This window comes from Leptodactylus fuscus, chromosome 2 (assembly GCF_031893055.1).
Source record: "Leptodactylus fuscus isolate aLepFus1 chromosome 2, aLepFus1.hap2, whole genome shotgun sequence".
Taxonomy (NCBI): Eukaryota; Metazoa; Chordata; class Amphibia; order Anura; family Leptodactylidae; genus Leptodactylus; species Leptodactylus fuscus.
Window position 1 is genome coordinate 173506907 of NC_134266.1, and position 19084 is coordinate 173525990.

The 19084-nt window shown below is 39.8% G+C and overlaps 1 protein-coding gene across 1 annotated transcript in view; it reads right to left on the reverse strand.

Annotated features, from left to right (window-relative positions):
- The window catches only part of EDAR (ectodysplasin A receptor), a 103891-nt gene extending 85777 nt beyond the window's left edge, over nucleotides 1-18114 (reverse strand). The window contains exon 1 of the mRNA XM_075265130.1: nucleotides 17929-18114. The gene's annotated coding sequence lies outside the window, so the exon portion shown is untranslated. The remainder of the gene's footprint in view (nucleotides 1-17928) is intronic.
- Between the last annotated feature and the right edge of the window lie 970 nt (nucleotides 18115-19084).

A 19084-nucleotide genomic window follows, 5' to 3' on the forward strand; every position in this document is an offset into this window, starting at 1 on the left:
TGGGAGATAATATTTATTCATGTATTTGGGTGGTATGACTATCTGCCTGAAAAGCAGAGAATTTCACATTTTGAAAATTGCAATTTTTTCAAAATTTCCATCAAATTTCCTAGTTTTTTTATAAATAAATACAAAAATATTGATTAATATTTACCACTAACATGAAGTATAATGTGTTACGAAAAAAAACAATCTCAAAATCATTTGTGTAAGTTAAACCGTCTCAAAGTTATTGCCATTTAAAGTGACACATGTCAGTTTTGAAAAAAAAGGCCTGGTTTTTAACATACTTTTGGGCCTGGTCCTTAACCGGTTAAAGCTAATGCCCCACAGGACAATCCACAGCGCTAAAGCACTGCAGGAAAAACCAAGGTGGGACGCATCATGGTTCTTCTTGCAGCACTTTGAACAGAAAGTTCGCAGAGTTTTCCTCCACAGACTTTCTGTTACAATTATATCTACAGGAATGCTGCCAGCATTTCCATAGATATAACTGACATGCTGCGATTTCCAAAACCGCCCTGGGAAAATCATGGCATTTCTGACCCATGGGGCCCTGGCCTAAAGGGGTACTCTCATGAACATAACCATTTTTAAATTAGTAGATAACTAAAAGTTAAACATTTTTGCAAATATAAGTAATTAAAAATTTTACAGAGTTTTAAAGATTTTCTCTAAATATCTTGTGGTCACAGCCTGTTGTCTTGATCAGTTGCCAGTGGAATAGATTCTGTGTGCAGGAACTTTCTAGGGTAAGAAAATCAGCCATGATGACCTTATTGTGGACCATATCTTCTCATACATGTAGTGTCCCTGCCTGATAACCCAGCTACAATAAGAAAATCATGGCTATTTTTTTTGACAAGTCCCAGACCATATAAAGCTTTCGCATTTGTGGTCGTATCCATTGGCAACCAATCAAGACAACAGACTGTCACCACTAAGATGGTTAAAGAAAATCTTTAAAACTCTGCAGAATTTTTACCTGCTTGCATTTGCAAAATTATTTAACTTTTAATTATCTACAAATATAGATCTGATTATATTCATGGGAACACCCCTTTAAGTAAAAACATATTCACTGAATAAGATTGTGCATGTTTAGCAATTATGTAAAAACATTTGTAGTACACTACTGCATTTCTTTCCACAACACTATGCACTTTTTGCATTATGAGATGTGGATGTCTCAGTATATATTGTGTATATGCACACGATATTTCTCTAGGATGGATCTCATCAATATATAATCTTATTACGAGCTGGCAAAACATGAATCCATCAATGAAATATTTTTTGGCACATTGTAGAGGGATGAATTGATATTTGGCATAGAACTGACATTGGATGTAAAACATTTGACTAAAATAAATACAACCAATTTTAATGATGATCACAATGAAGTCATCCTTAAGGGGCCTTTTAGGGCAATGGGTGAAGCTACTTTGTTAATAAGCAATTTTCCAAAAAGCAACAAAGAAAATGATATTGTGGAATGATTGCAAAAGTTTCATAAAATGTGACTCAACCCTCCCTGCATCATTGAAGCCATAAATAAGTGTTCATTTTGAGCAAAGTGTACAGATGCTTGGCCGTTCTCCAGACTATACTATATTGCTATATATGGATGGCTTAATAATCCAAGTGAGTCTTATAAGATGACTGCCAAGACAATCAATAGTACCAATTGTTCAGGAGTCTTTCCACTAGCAGTGCACTTTACTTCAGTGTTCTTAGGGGTCATTTCAAAATAAAAGGAACAGATGATGGTATTCTTATTTACTAGGGACAATGTTCTGCCAAAAACAAAGCGATCCGCAGTGAATTGAAAAGTGGCAGCCAATATGACTGAAGTGGCTGAAATTCCCCTTTTTGCACAGTCATAAGAATATAGCAAAATGTTAATCTATCTGAAAGTAAAATATTGGCCCTGTGAGTGTCTGTCTGGGCCTGACGCGATTGTAAAGCTGGGATGTAACTGGAACAGGGTTTGAGGGAACAGGCTTGCAAAGTACAAGAGTGTTACAAATGGCACAATTTTTACTGGTCTCATTCATAGAGCTCAAAGCTTGGCATAATATAATACAGCAATTCTGTGTGGGTAGACACATAACACAGTCCAATACTAGCCCACCAGTCTCTCACATTCAATAGAGATATCAAGTGGCATTAAGTTTAGAGCTGACTCACTTCATTCTAGCCTTACACTATCACACAGTATGGCCATAGCTCACTACGCACCTTGGGTCCCTCTTATCTCCACAATGAGTATAAAGGACAATGCCCTATTTTGGTGTCTTAAGACAGCAGGCTGGCTGGTCACATTTTTATGTCAGGTATGGCACCCACTGACATAGGACTTGGCCCCTTACCAGTCTCAATCAGTTTCACATGGGTGCTACAGTAAACCAATTACCTCCCTCCCAGCACTCTAGATCCCAAGGTTCACCAGTCTCAGCTCCAGCATTCCTCACTGATGTCTTAGGAAGTGTGCCTAATTGTGTACGCTATTCTTCCCAGGGGTGCTGTGCCAATTTGTACTCTTGCCCTAGGTTTCCAACTATTGACACAAGACCCTTGTGAGGATGCTTCTTTTGGCCACTTTACAGAGTGTACTCCCATGACCCATCACTCAGTCCTTCACTATGGCCTTTGTGTCTAAGCATCAATTTTCAATAACTTATCATGTGAATTCACGCACAATATATGGGACTGCTTGTCTCAGCAACATCCTACAATAAGGTACAAGACATTTGGTCATTACAAGGACACATCTGTATTTCAAGTATATTGCACCAAAACTTGGTTTTATAGCTGGACTATGATTATGTTTTCTTAAATGTTACACAGCCTTGTCTTTTTATTCTAAACATATTCAGTTTCATGTCAAACACTGTTTTGTTTGTTTCATTTATCTAAATCATTATTTCCCATCCTGCCTGTACCTTGGCTTTCAAGATGTTGGTCCTATTTTCCTTCTGCTTGATTTAGGATGTTATGACTGTATGTCGAGTATAACATGACAACATGCGCCTACATGCTAGCTTACTTATAGGCAATGCATTCAAGTGTATCATCCCATGAAGAGACTTAGGCTGGAATTTAAGCGAATAATTGTATGAAGTTCATAAAGGATATGGTTAAACTTGAATCAAGGGATCACTTTTTTACGGTGATAGATAAAATGTGTAATAATGCAAGGAAGCTTGACAAAGAAGGTCCCTGAAGCCTTTGTCTGTATTCTCCTTCAAGAATAAACCTGTCAGAAGCCTCACAGTGATATAATCAGAAGCTGTGAAGTTGAACTGTATACATTCTAGTGAGGCAATAGCATAGAAAAGAAACTCATAAGGCTGTGAGAAATGTAATACCGCTATGTATCCTGATCTTAAAAGTACATAAATGTAAACTACAGGGCATTTACGCTCAAGCTTTATATTATGAGGACATCTCACTATCATACATAAAGATCATGACAAATCAGATATAACCGTTAATAAACATGCATAAGGATAAATAGAACGTCATAACTTTCCAATGTTTAACAGGCTGCCCTAAACCATCTGGGAATACAATATTGTGCCACAAAAAGACCTTAAGATTGTTAATGTGGCTGAGATAAGTGGCTAAAATGGTGGGTACTACATGTACCTACAGTACTACACAGCCTTTGATCCTTAATCTGAGTTTGGGAGACACCAACAGCCTCCACCTTTTGAAGTATTTGAATACATACATGGATATTGTAAGGGAATTTCTAGTTGAGCAATTCCCCAGTGCTGTTGCAGAAACCAGGGAGGAAGTAAAAGACAGAGACAGTGAGTCCTAAACTTGACCCAGCCCCTCTCCCAACCTACTTGCCACAACTGTCTTAATGACAGGGACAATTGGGCGACAGTCCCTTCTCTGAATAAGTATAAACTCTAAACGTGGACAACACAGCACAACACAGAAGAGGAGTCAGCAAGCCAAGTGTCAAAGCCAGAGAGCCAAAGCAATACCAAATCGCAATCCAAAAGAGTATTCACAAGAAAAGCCAAAGGTCAGAAGTCAGTAAATAGTAAAATAGCAAGAAAAGCACTTACCAAGGACAAAGATACAATAGCCAGCAAACCTATGTGGGCTGATGCCCTGTTTATAAAAAGTCCAGAACCCGCACCACACTTAATTGGAAAATAGGCTGTCAATCATGCAGCGAAGGCTAAGATTAACTATTAAAGGAGCAGAGGGAAACCAAGGAGAGGGAGATGAGTGTGGTGGAAAATCAATTACAAAGATGAGGGAATAGGACAGTGTTCAGACAGTACAAGAAGAACCTAAAGCAAGGAATCATAGCTGAACACGTCTCCTGCACCGCAGCACGCGAGTGGAGGGCAGCCCCAAGGCCTGTATGGGCAGAGATGTTACAGATATACTGACCTTTAAGTTTTTGCTCGTAGATCATAGATAGATTTGGGTTATTTATCCCATCTTTGGAATAGAATTTGAGTAGTAATATGTTTTGGAAAATCTGTCTGAACAGATGTGTACAGGAGGCCTAGGAGTATAGCTCTCAATATACTATATAGTTTATGACTTCCTTTTGGACAGCATAGCTTTAGAGAGAACAGGGCCCAGAAATATTTTGCCACTAACTTACTTATCTATCTTGTTTCTTGTGCACTTCTGTACTGTGTCATACCCTTTATGAGCTAAAACAAAGCATTATTCTGTTCCAGTTTTTGGTAATGAAAAGGATATAGATTCTTCATGCTACAGGTTTACATACTTAAGCTGTTCCTGCATCATGGAGTGTAACTATAAGGTGTGCAGGGTTGAAGGTTTCTTCCAAACATCCTATTATTACATAAAATGAGTTTGGCGGGGGAATAAGACCATCACTGATAAGCTGTGTACAGAACTGGAAAGCAGACAGCTCTTTACATTGTGTAGTGGTCATGCCATGCTATGCGTCTCAGCTCCCATCCAAGTGGCACCTGGTAAATGAGGGGACTTAATACACATTTTGCATTGGGGTCCAGGAGCTTCAAATTATGGTTCTAAACAGACCATCACAATGTGTTCAGGAATACGGCTAATTCTCTCTTGAATAACTGACTCTTCAAGAAATAGGTACATGTTATCAGCAGTTTTTGGCATTGAAGACTCGAGTTTTGCAATAATGGAAAGTGGATTTAAATGTTTATACCTGGCAGTGAAGATTTTCTGGGTATTGTGCCTAGTAATTATGTACGGAGCTTGTAGATATTCAGGCAAGCTGTCTTTGCACATGTAGCCGTTTATATTAGTCATCATGGTTATTATGCAGATTGCTATGTAATGGCAAAGATCCTGTTTTTCCAACATCTCAGAGTTCATACTACAGTAATGCAGCAGTGTTACTTCATAAATCACTTTTCTTATTCCAAATACTAATTCCAGAGCAAAGCCTATTTGCTTATTATCATACTTGGTTTCATAGAATACATAATAGATTGTGCTATAAAGTTCATGAGTTTGCAATACAAAGTGTTGAAATAAAATATAAAAGTCCAGGCCCACTTGGAATACGGAAGAATGTCTTTACTACATCTCCAGAAATACAGTCCAACTCTGAAGAAGTGTATGGGATTACTGTTACCTATCATGCAATAAAATTTTTCATTAACTATTCGATCTACGATTTCAAAGATAACTACACCACATGGCTAACCTTTTGTTCAGGTTCAGATTTTATATTGTATTGTGAAATGCAGGTTTGCCCCTTTTTATTTTAATTGGCTACTTAGTAATGATAGGTATATGGTCTGGAAAACATCAACAACCAAAGCTCACAGCAACAAGAATGGTTTAGAACCATCGATCTTTATGTGGCTGGATTTTGTCTTTATTTTCTTGCCAAATACTGGAGAGGATGCCATCAGAATAAAGCAGAATATTTCCTGAGAGCACGACAAGGTATTCTGTGTGCTACCATGTGGTCAGATTACTCTTCCGGTAAGTTCAGATTTTTTGGTCCGGAACTTGAGGCGGAGGTTGCCTCAGGTTCCAGACCAAAAGCCACGTAACCGCCACTGAAAGTTGGTGCACTGCACCGTCATCCAGTCGCGCAATCCGCTCCGGATTAGGCCCAATGAATAGGCCTAGTCAGGAGGAGGGAGTGTCTTCAGGCCGAATCGCGAGGCGAAATGGCCTGAAGAATGAGCATCTCAAAGACCTGAAATCAATGGGGGCTGTCTTTTTGGTCTTGGTCAGGATTTTGAGGCGGATATGGCCTCAAAATCCTGAACAAAAATCCCTGTGTGAACTTACCCTTCATATTTCTGTTACAGTTCAATTAACTTCAGTAAATGTCATGTAGTAAAAATGCATTGCTTTAGGAAACCCATTTCATATACCCTATTAGCAAACTTGAGAGACGTCCCTAATTCAAGACTCTCATCAATAAGGTAGAAAGTAGCTTCAGGCTAGTCCAATCTGGACACATTTGAAGCAATTTTTTCTCTGCAACTTTGCTGATGGTTGATCTACTACAATGTACTATAAAGGCACAGTAAGTAAATACAAACAATCCTGTGGGGCCAATTGACTTGTGTTGCAGATTTATAACCTGTCATGTAAGTTCATGCAGGGGATTTCTCACCCCTGCTTCCACTCTTTGGAATTAGCAAGTGTCAGTCCATTATTAGGCTTAGTGGCCAGGTTAGAATGAAAATTGTAGAATAATGTACTTTAACACTAAAAGTCTTAAAAAATATATGTTAAATATTTAAAACTTAGTTTAAAAAAAAAAAAAAGCCATTTTGGTGACATTTCCTAACTGAAGTGTTTTATTCAATAGATTTATCTATATTGATCTGTTTGTCATATACCAGCCACTTCTATTCTCTACTGTTCACTTTGATTGACAGCCAATGAGGACTTCTGTCAGCTACGCAAAGTGCACTGTTATCTCTGTATGTACAGTAAATCCAGAGATAACAATGTGCAAATTAGTCTCAGAAGCATGCCGCTAACTTGACCTATATATTCGTGCGGGCAGTGCGCGGCAAGCACACCGACCCCATTATAGTCTATGGGGTTTGTGTGCGCTTGCAATTGCGTTTGTATTCCGTCCAGATGGTCTCCATGCGGACACTCCCCGGACGGAATACATACGCTATTGTGAACCAACCCTTAGTCACAAAGTCTTAGCCTTAAATGGTAAAATCCCTTTAAAGCTAAGGCCCCACATAGCAGGCCGCCAACAAAAAGTGCTGAGGGGAAAAAAAAAACTTTCACAGAAGGTATAATTGACATGCTGCGTTTTACAAAAATGCGTGGATATATTTCTGCAATGTATGGATGGGATTCGCCAGAATCCCATCCACTTTGCAGTTACTGTAAAACGCCACAGTTTTTGAAGCAGTATTTCTGCTATGTGAGTTCCATCCGGATGTGACATCAGCTGTATTATACAGATGACACTGAGAAATAACACCTGTGAGCAGAGGTGACTGCTGCTCAGGGGTGTTAATGATTCTGACATGTGCCCAACCCAACTCACATTTTCCCGTGGCACACTCTGGGGGTGCTGATAAGTGGATATGGCAGCCCAGGGCCAGATTCGTTGCCTCAGGTCTGCCTGAGATGTGTACTGTGATGATCTTGAGTCTGGCAGGATTGATCACATATCAACCTATTAAGCACTTTCCTCACAAAAGAGACCCCATAACACTAAGTCCTAAAAATAGGGGAACTTCATACCATAACAAAACTAAATATACTATCAATTCAAAAGTATCAAAAATTCATGAAGGGAACGATGCAGTCAACAAGAAACAACAGGATAAATTGTGGGTACAAAAATACATTTAACAATAAATATCAGATTGTGATCATATCACTTCATTAAATATTAATTAAATAAAAAAAATGATTAAATTCATAGACGAAAAATATAAAATTGATAAAAACGGATACATGGAAGACCCACCTAATGGATATAAAAAAATCCCACCAACATCAATATATATTGTATATGCAATAGTCATAATACCTACCACTGTCTTAATACCATAATAAGGGCCCAACCCAATAATCCATAAAATACGAAGGCTACACTTGTCCCACCACCTATAATATGATCATATAAATACCTTTCGACATGGCCATATCAATGTACCCACGGGCATCGCAGGCACTACTCTCAAATCACATACACATTGGCCCACTGCTGTCTATACAATTGCATTGCAGTGTATATTACAAGAGCAGCAAGAGTCCCCTATTGGTAAAAAAAAAAAAGTGAAAAAAAAGTATTTAACAATTAAATAAATCTTTACCCCAATTTTTTTTTATTATTAAAAAAAATACATATTAGGTATCTTCTTGTCTGTAACGACCCGTACAATAAAATTTAAACTATTTAAACCGCACAGTGAACACCGTACGAGTAAGCATTAAAAAAAAATATATATATACACAGTCCTATGAAAAAGTTTGGGCACCCATATTAATTTTAATCATTTTTAGTTCTAAATATTTTGGTGTTTGCAGCAGCCATTTCAGTTTGATATATCTAATAACTGATGGACACAGTAATATTTCAGGATTGAAATGAGGTTTATTGTACTAACAGAAAATGTGCAATATGCATTAAACCAAAATTTGACCGGTGCAAAAGTATGGGCACCTCAACAGAAAAGTGACATTAATATTTAGTAGATCCTCCTTTTGCAGAGATAACAGCCTCTAGTCGCTTCCTGTAGCTTTTAATCAGTTCCTGGATCCTGGATGAAGGGATTTTGGACCATTTCTTTCTACAAAACAATTCAAGTTCAGTTAAGTTTGATGGTCGCCGAGCATGGACAGCCTGCTCTCAAATGATCTGAAAACAAAGATTGTTCAACATAGTTGTTCAGGGGAAGGATACAAAAAGTTGTCTCAGAGATTTAACCTGTCAGTTTCAACTGTGAGGAACATAGTAAGGAAATGGAAGACCACAGGGACAGTTCTTGTTAAGCCCAGAAGTGGCAGGCCAAGAAAAATATCAGAAAGGCAGAGAAGAAGAATAGTGAGAACAGTCAAGGACAATCCACAGACCACCTCCAAAGAGCTGCAGCATCATCTTGCTGCAGATGGTGTCACTGTGCATCGGTAACAATACAGCGCACTTTGCACAAGGAGAAGCTGTATGGGAGAGTGATGAGAAAGAAGCTGTTTCTGCAACCACGCCACAGAGTTGCCTGAGGTATGCAAAAGCACATTTGGACAAGCCTGTGGACTGTTGAAACAAAGATTGAGTTGTTTGGTCATACAAAAAGGCGTTATGCATGGCGTCCAAAAAAAAACAGCATTCCAAGAAAAACACTTGCTACCCACTGTAAGATTTGGTGGAGGTTCCATCATGCTTTGGGGCTGTGTGGCCAATGCCGGCAGCAGGGATCTTGTTAAAGTTGAGGGTCACATGGATTCCACTCAGTATCAGCAGATTCTTGAGAATAATGTTCAAGAATCAGTGACAAAGTTGAAGTTACGCCGGGGATGGATATTTCAGCAAGACAATGATCCAAAAACACTGCTCCAAATCGACTCAGGCATTCATGCAGAGGAACAAGTACAATGTTCTGGAATGGCCATCCCAGTCCCCAGACCTGAATATCATTGAACATCTGTGGGATGATTTGAAGCGGGCTGTCCATGCTCGGCGACCATCAAACTTAACTGAACTTGAATTGTTTTGTAAAGAGGAATGGTCCAAAATCCCTTCATCCAGGATCCAGGAACTGATTAAAAGCTACAGGAAGCGACTAGAGGCTGTTATCTTTGCAAAAGGAGGATCTACTAAATATTAATGTCACTTTTCTGTTGAGGTGCCCATACTTTTGCACTGGTCAAATTTTGGTTTAATGCATATTGCACATTTTCTGTTAGTACAATAAACCTCATTTCAATCCTGAAATATTACTGTGTCCATCAGTTATTAGATATATCAAAGTGAAATGGCTGCTGCAAACACCAAAATATTTAGAACTAAAAATGATTAAGATTAATAGGGGTGCCCAAACTTTTTCATAGGACTGTATATATAGTAAAAAAGGGCAGGAAGTAATGATTTTTTACAATCTCATAATACAGAATAAAATGTTATCAAAAACTCTACAATGGTACCAGTAATAAGCTTAGCTCATCCAGTAAAACACAATCCCTAATCAACCCCATCAACAGAAACATACAAATGCTGTGCCTCTCAGAAGATGGCGATCCAAAAATTATAGATTTTTTATTTGATTAGTAATGCATTGAAAAATAATATAAATTGGGTATCATCTTAATCATAAGAACCTAAAGATTAAGGCCTCGTTCACATCTGCGTTGGTATTCTGTCCAGGGGAGTCTGCATGAAGACCCTTCTGAACAGAATATCGGGCGCAACTTCAAGCGGTGTGCCAGTGAAAGCACACGGCCCCGATAGACTATAATGGGGTCTGTGTGCTTGCAGCCAGATCTCCGCAGGTATCATGTGGACAGGAAAGTAGTTCACAATCTACTTTCCTGACCGCATGATTCATGCGGACAGCGCGCGGACCCCATTATAGTCTATGGGGTCTGTGTGCTTTCACTGCAAAGCGCTTGCAGTTGCGTTCGGTTGTGACAACCAATCCTAGGAAGATGTGAAAGTACTGGGGAATGTTACCTTCCTCTTTCACATTTACCGTATTTTTCGGACTATAAGACGCACTTTTTTTCCCCAAAATTTTTGGGGAAAAGAAGGGTGCGTCTTATAGTCTGAAGGTGGCGCCTGGCATCCGCTGTAATAGAGAGGCGGAAGCCGGCAAGTGATAGACGCCATTACAGGTGCCGGGGCCTGAGACATCGCTGTGCTCCTCTGCCATGCATGAAGCCAGCAGCGGCAGGGGCTCCTCCGTGCCCCCGCCGCTGGCTTCATGCAGGGCAGAGGATCGTAGCGATGTCTCAGGCCCCGGCGTCTATCCCTCCCCGGCATCCGCCTCTCTAGTACAGTGGATGCCGGGTCAGTATCCGTGGCCCCTTCTTCCCCGGGGCCGGTCCCCACCGGCCCCATACCTGTAAAGTTGCAGGCCGGCTCCTGCGCGGCGATATCGCAGGAGCCGACCTGTTCGGGTGACAGCCGGGAGCCTAATGAGGCTCCCCGGCCTGTCACGGCTATATTAGTATTGCGGCTGGTCTCTATGACCAGCCGTAATACTAATAGACAGAATGTCCCATAGACGGCAATACAGTTGTATTGCCGTCTATGGGACTTGCGATCAAGTGACCGCAGGTTCAAGCCCCCGGAGGGGAATAAAATAGTAAAAAAAAAAAAAAGCTTTAAAAATATGAAATAAATAAAAGTTCTAAATCACCTCCTGTTTTTTTTTTCAATACAAGGTGATCTAAGCAATAGATATCCCCCAAAATGGTATAACTAAAAATTACAGCTGGCCCCGCAAAAAAAACGCTCTATGCATCCCCGTACAGCTGCAGGGTCACCTGTCAATGTGGCCTTGCAGCTGTTGCAAAACTACAACTCCCATATATTAAATATTTTACCAGTTTTTGCTTCAAAATTTTTTTTCCCTATTTTCCTCCTCTAAAACCTAGGTGCGTCTTATAGTCCAGGTACTTTCCTCTATGTGCTCAGATCTGGAAAACTAATGCTCATTATGCCCCTTGATGAACTCTTTGAGGGGTGTAGTTTTCAAAATGGTTTCACATTCTGGGGGTGCTACTGTACTTCACTGGCACCTTACAGGCTTGGTAAACATAACACAGCATCCAAAATCCATACATCTAAATCTGCTCGATAAGCCAAACAGTAGTTTACGCCGACATACATGACACTGTTGTACTTAAAGGGGTTGTCCTACAATGTGAAGGCTGCAGGACCTTTGTCCTGCTCCAAACAACCTGTGCACAGCCAGGCTGAATGTGGGCAGGATTGGGAGCAGTCGGCGCTTCCATTCACTTAAAGGGGCTCTAACATTGGGAAAAATCATTTTTAAGTAATCACATCCTTGCATAGCCTTTAGAAAGGCTATTCCACACCTACCTTTAGTATGTAGATTGCCTCAGTGGTTTTTGAATAAGTCCGTTTATATTCATATGCAACTAAACTTGGTGCACCATTGTGCACTCCTCTTTGCTATTGTTTCCTATGGGTGAATACAGCACAGGCTGCTGCTGATGATGATTACTCAGCTTCCTGTTTGCACACACACATAGGAGATAATAGCAGACAAATGCTGATGGGAACTTCCTGTGCTGGCTGTGCTGTGCTGCTCATTATGCCCCTTGATGAACTCTTTGAGGGGTGTAGTTTTCAAAATGGTTTCACATTCTGGGGGTGCTACTTCACTGGCACCTTACTGGCTCGGTAAACATAACACAGCTTCCTGTTTGCACACACACATAGGAGATAATAGCAGACAAGTGCTGCTGGGAACTTCCTGTGCTGGCTGGAAGCTAATTAGCATATAAATAAAAACGGACTTATTCAAAAACTACTGAGGCAATTTATATACTAAAGGTAGGTGTGGAATAGCCTTTCTAAAAGCTATGCAAGCATGTGATTAGTTAAAAATGACTTTTCCCAATGATAGAGCCCCTTTAAATGGGAGCGCCAGAGATAGACATGGATATGCATTAGAGGCTAAGAGTAAGACCACACTTTGCGGAAAAGTTGCTTTTTGTTGCAGATTTTTCTTTGTTTTTTTTCAGCCAAAGCCAGCAGTCAGTTGAGCAGAAGAGAGTATAGTTACTTTAGATTTCTCATTCCCTTTGAAGCCACTACTGGGTTTGGCTTCAAAAACCACAGCAAAATCTGCAAAATCAAAAAAAGCAGCTTTTTGACAATGTGGACCTTAGCCTAAAAAGATCTTTTAAATTAATAGCACATATCCCCTATTGAGAGGATAGTGGATAACATTCTGATCACTGGGGTTTTGACTGCTGAGACCCCTAGTAATCATGAGAATTGGGGATCCTAAACTTTCTTTGTGAATGCAGCAATAATGTACATGCATGACCACTGCTCTATTCACTTTTATGGGACTAACTGAGCGCTCTCCTTGACTATCTGCATCAGTGCAATAGAAGTAAATGTACTGGTAAAGATGCATGCTTACTACTGTTCTACCTATACAAAGGACTCTGGGACCCCCCTCATTGGCGCTGAAGCTTAAAATCTTTCTTCTGCTCGTTCTGATGACTTCCTGTATCTCTGATATCTATGTTTATACTTTATATCTATGGCCATCAGAAAAGAGGCAGCTCATAATTAGGTGTCATACAGCAGCATGCTGAGGGCCAGGTTTAAAAATGGCAGCATTCAGATTAATAGACAGTGTCAGACTGGGGTGCCTAGGGTCCATTAGTACAATTATTCTGAGGGCCCAATATACCGGCTTCATGCTTTACCTGACATTCATTTGGAAGTTCTTACAATGTCACCAACATAATTTCTTTTTCAGCAGTAGCTGTCTAGCCCTTGCCTCTGACTGTGTCTGTCCTGGGGTCATGTCAGTAGTCTACTGCCTGGTTCTTCCACTTAACTAGGGCCTTCTAACACTGGGGTCTGTGCAGTGTCATTGATAAGATAGGACTCAGGGAGGAAGGCTACTGGTCAGCCTGACTCTGCACCGAGATGTCACCTCAGCCATGCAAAGTGTTTATACTGTAAAAAACATAGGGTGGTTTCTTAAATAAACTACCCAGGATATTATTCTGACCCATAGCCTGGTTGAGATACTGTCCAAGGGTAAGCTGGAAGCCCATATGTCTAAGGGGTCCACTGGAGGATTCACTTGTGGGCCAGTATGAGCCTGAATATAGGGTAGAAGTTTTTTGGTTTTTTTTGACAAAAAGTTAAAGAGTAAGATCAATCTGGCATTATATTGCCAGTCTAATTCACAATATCATAGAAAAAATATACATTTTGGTGTTAAAAACAATGAGTGCATTATGTTCATTTCTCACATTTTAGAAACGTTGTTTTGTAGCTGCTTATATGACATCTTGTGCCCACTCTGCTAAATAACAGATTTCTTAGTACCAGCTGTCACTGCTTATTTACATTATGTTTTGTTCCTTCTGTATCTAACATTATCATCTGTTGTTTTCTCGGCAAACCAATGAAGTCTGCTGTCATTTTTTTGCTTTCTGAATGTCTGAATCCAGTAGCTGTTCTTTTATGGTTCTGGTTAGGTCCAGCCTGCCGGTCAGTGGTTACTGTACATGACATTCAGCTGTACCCTGGGCGCATTTTGTAGTCTGGGGATACGCACAGACTTTCTGTATAGATTCAGGAGTTGTGCACCTCAGGTAGCTGCCTCAAATATTTTAGGGAATAGAAATGTGGAAGTGGGGAGTCACGCACTCAGGAACCCCTGTAGTACTTAGAGGTAGAAGGAGCAGCACTTACTCACTTTAGATCATCAAGTGCCTACTCCTTTGAATATATCAAGGGAATATTGTGTCTTATAAGTATTGTTTGTAGGGCACAATATGTGTGTAATGTATTGCCATATAGAGAAGCATATAGCTACATTCAGAGTACCATTGACTCCTCTGACTCGGTCTACAGGGCACAACTTTTTCTCTCACACACCTTTCAGGAAAAACCTTTGTATGCTTCAACATGAAATCAGGATTCGGAGATACAGGTAGTTGATACAGTAGTAGTTGTAGTAGTAAGGAGCAGGTAGTTGATACAGTAGTAGTTGTAGTAGTAAGGAGCAGTATATTAATATGGCTCTATACAACACAGGACATATAAGAGCCATGATTTACGGTGGTGCACAAGGTCTTATGCCCTGTACCTCTGTAAATTATTTCATTATTCTAATATACGCCACCAAATTCACATCCTTGTTTACCAGCTCTGTGAATATAGCGTTTACCAGAGATCCACTGACACATTTTTTATAAATGTGTCCCTTGGTGATTCTAGTACAAATAATGAATGCACCGCCGCCAGACATCTGTACCTATATAGATTTTTCATATATAATACTGTATTTACTAAGTTATATGGCCAGTGGTTAATATATTACACAGAAATAACACTTGAAAAGGAGTAATACAATAGAGTTACCCCTCACTGCTCTGAGAACACAAAGTTTGCTTCCCCATGGTGCATGGACATATATCATGTGTCAGTGCTTTCCTTTCAAGTCAGTTTGCCAAACCTGTTTTAAATATAGTATTATGAGTTTATGAACTACATGAGATTTTATATGAAACAAGCCTTTGCATTGCATCTGTAGTTTTCTTCTCTGACTTATCACAGGCACACTGCTTTTTAAGGAGGTAACTGATGCAACCTGCCAAAAAGTATGATGTCATTATGGACTTTCTCCTTTTACTATCCTGCTATTTATCTTGTCCTTGCTCAGGGTTCTGGCACCCTTGATAAGAAAGCGTGTCTGAATCATAGAGCAACGTCAACAAAAAACAAAACGCCATATGATTTTACATGTAGACAACACACGTAAACTACCCCATACTCTGTATACAAGTACATGGACTCTCACATAAGCTTTACTGAATGTATATCATTTTCTGCCAACCACTACCAATGGTAAAGGGATCACAGGGATTTTAGAAATACAGTTTATTGAAATGACTACTGTAAGTACTACTAGTTTGTAACATGGAACCTGCATACATTTGGTCCCAGACAGTAAACCCCACAGGTCACATCTACCAGCACAGTGTAATTTTTTCTTTACGCCCAATATGTCCACTAATAGGATGCATGCTCATATAGTCCTTATTTCAATTAAAGGAAGTCTGTCATGTCCACCTTCCAAACCAATAACAGTGCTGTGTAAGGGCCTTTAGCCACGAACCAAAGAGGCAATGCAGTTAATAGCTGTTTATAGATGTGTGAATTAGTCTGCAAGTGCATCAGAGGCGGGGCCTATTTTACCGACAGCTGTGACACAAGCAGAGACTGAAAATGTCTGTCTCTGCTATATGGCTTGTGTTGGGCAAAAATTCCAGCCCAGGGTCCGAGTGCTTGCAACTGTCTATAGTCAAGTCAGGAAACTCAGGCCACCCCAATACATAGTCAAGTCAGGAAAAGCAGGCCACCCCAATGCATGTGCAAATCTCTGGTACGGCCACACTTGTACATTGGGGTGCAAAATTGCGCACAATATTCTGAGACATAAGTGAACTTGAAAAAGTGCAAAGACGGGCAACCAAAATTATTAGGGGAATGGGTGGATTGGCGTACAACAATAGACTAATAAACTTGGGGTTATTTAGTTTAGAGAAAAGACGTCTAAGTGGGGATCTAATAACAATGTACAAATACATGAAGGGTCAATACAAAGAACTTTCTAAGGATATTTTTACTCCTAGGCCAGTGACAGTGACAAGAGGACATCCTCTACGTCTGGAGGAGAGAAGGTTTCACCAGAAACATAGAAGGGGATTCTTCACAGTAAGAACAACGAGGCTCTGGAACTCTCTGCCCCAGGAAGTGGTGATGTTGGATTCACTAGACAAGTTCAAAGAGGGCCTGGATGCCTTTCTTAAAGAGAACAATATTACGGGTTATGGACTCTAGATTTTAAGGACACGCTGATCCAGGGTTTTTATATTGACTGCCAGATTGGAGTCAGGAAGGAATTTTTTCCCCTGAAATGGGGCAATTAGCATTAGCCTCATGGCGTTTTTTTGCCTTCAACACTGTAGGGTATTGTAGGGTCATAGGTTGGACTTGATAGACTGATGTCTTCGTCAAACCTCATCTACTATGTAAAAATGTAACTATGGGCAGGTTTTTTTGCATATCCATAGATTTATGACTGTGTATCAAGGCTTCAACAGTTTGAGATCACTAAAGTATGTTTTAAAGGCCTCCACACTGCACTATTAGTGGCTTGAGAGCATTTTGTACCTGACAGACCCCTTTAAATTTAAACAACCCCAAAGAACCCTCAACAGCCAATGTACATACAAGGCACATGTGCATATGTTTACAAAGTTCACTCACATCTGTGCTGGCCTGAGGACAGTTTGCTTACTTTACATTATATATATCTGTATACATATGTCATCATCAAGATTACACTACAACTGTCTTTTTATTTTTAGAGAAGGTACATAGCTACAGATATAAGATCAGACGTGTGCTATCTATTTAGTTAAGCTGTATTTGTATACAGAAGAGGATTAGACAAGGGTTTTATCTTTATGTGCAGAATATACATAAGCTGTCTATATACACAGTAGCTCCAGCTACTGCTTGAGGGCTTGTATTTGCAGGCTGTAATTCCCCACATTCATTCAACCCCAGCCAAAGTGCTGATGAGCCTGGATAGGAAACTAAACCGTGAAGTGGATCTGGATCCTTTATTGAGATTGCTTTTATTTTCAGATGGGAGGAAAAAACAAGTTTCTGAACTTCAAAAGTTTTACATACTGATGGAAAACTGGCAAAAGTATAATCCTACTAATAAAAAGCAAGCACAGCAATCTACAAAGTAATGCTGTATTGAGTCGCAGACCATACAGTTTACATATGATCATACCGTAACCTTTTCTGTTTCTTGACCTTTACACATAGGTAAAAACACATCTATAGGGCTCCTGTTCTGAGAATAAATCACATCATTTTCCAGTACGTCAAAACATTGCAATTTATTTGTTATATGTTTGGAAGTAGTTTATGATATGTTTTGCTAAAACTTAACATATCATCTACAGAACATCTCTAATGAATGCAAATATAGTAAGATATGTGGAGTTCCAGGTGCGGAGACCTACAAAGCTAAAATAAAGGATAAGAAGACATTGTACTACTGATAGAAACTGCAACATTGTTCTTATTCCAAGGACTCTAAGGACTCTTGTTCATTTAAGACCCCCTTTAATGATTAACAGTTTGCATGCCTAATTTGTCACATTGCAGGTAGACTGTGCAGACTATTTACATACCTGATATGTTCTTCAATGAAGTTCACACAACGTCCTGAGCATCCAGTGTTTTCATAGGTGCTGCTTTTTTCCTACAGCCTGGGTTACTCCAAGTCCTTGTGACACCATTGACATCTGAAGGGCAGTGCCAGTCCAGCCTAATTCTGCACAGCTCCGTGAAATGTATCAGGAACTTACTAAGGGCTGTCTCCTTCTCTCTCAGCAGAGCACATGCTTTGAAAAAGTACAGGAGAGATTATAGTTAGCTTAGTGAGAGCAGAGGACTCCCGCTCCCTTTTAATGTATATATGTAAACTCTCTGTCACCACCTAGAGGCATACCTAATGCTTCTTCTTCCAGATTACTTTCAGAAAAAAGTCATACCGGTTTGCTTGAAGGGATGTACTGTATCATTAATAGCTGTCTGTATAATTGTAGCCTAGAGAGTTAGGAAGCTTTGGCACACTCAATAGGGGTTTTCCACTACATTCTGAACCTAAGTGATCGTGCGGCTTTCCTTTTAAGTATGCCCACTTTTTAAAGTCATTAGCATATGACATTCACAAGAACAGCACCTTGAGGACGTTTTCATCTGCGCCATCAGCTATGAATATGAGTTTTTTCATGAATAAAAATTTCTTTGTGTGGAAATTACTGGACACAGGTGGGTGTCTCTCCCAGACAGCAGGAAATATACTTTAGTCTGTATCAGATTTCACATATTAAATTTGTTAACATGAAATGAATAGCCAATGGCAAACGACTGCAGAACCTTTGATAGACTGTTAGGGGTTGAAATATAAGGCTGATTGTGCCCAAGAACTAAACTGACCAAGACAGCATAAAGACTTCATGTCAAAAAGACATCAAAAGTCATCTGATCAATGCAAAATATAGCTAATGCAAAAATTAACGCACCCAATGTCATGTGGTTATCTCTCAGACAGATACAGTGTTGGCCAAAAGTATTGGCACCCCTGCAATTCTGTCAGATAATACTCATTGTCTTCCAGAAAATGATTGCAAGCACAAACTCTTTGGTATTTATATCTTCATTTATTTTGCTTGCAATGAAAAAACACAAAAGAGAATGAAAAAAAAGTCAAATCATTGATCATTTTACACAAAACTCCAAAAATGGGCCGGATAAATGTATTGGCACCCTCAGCCTAATACT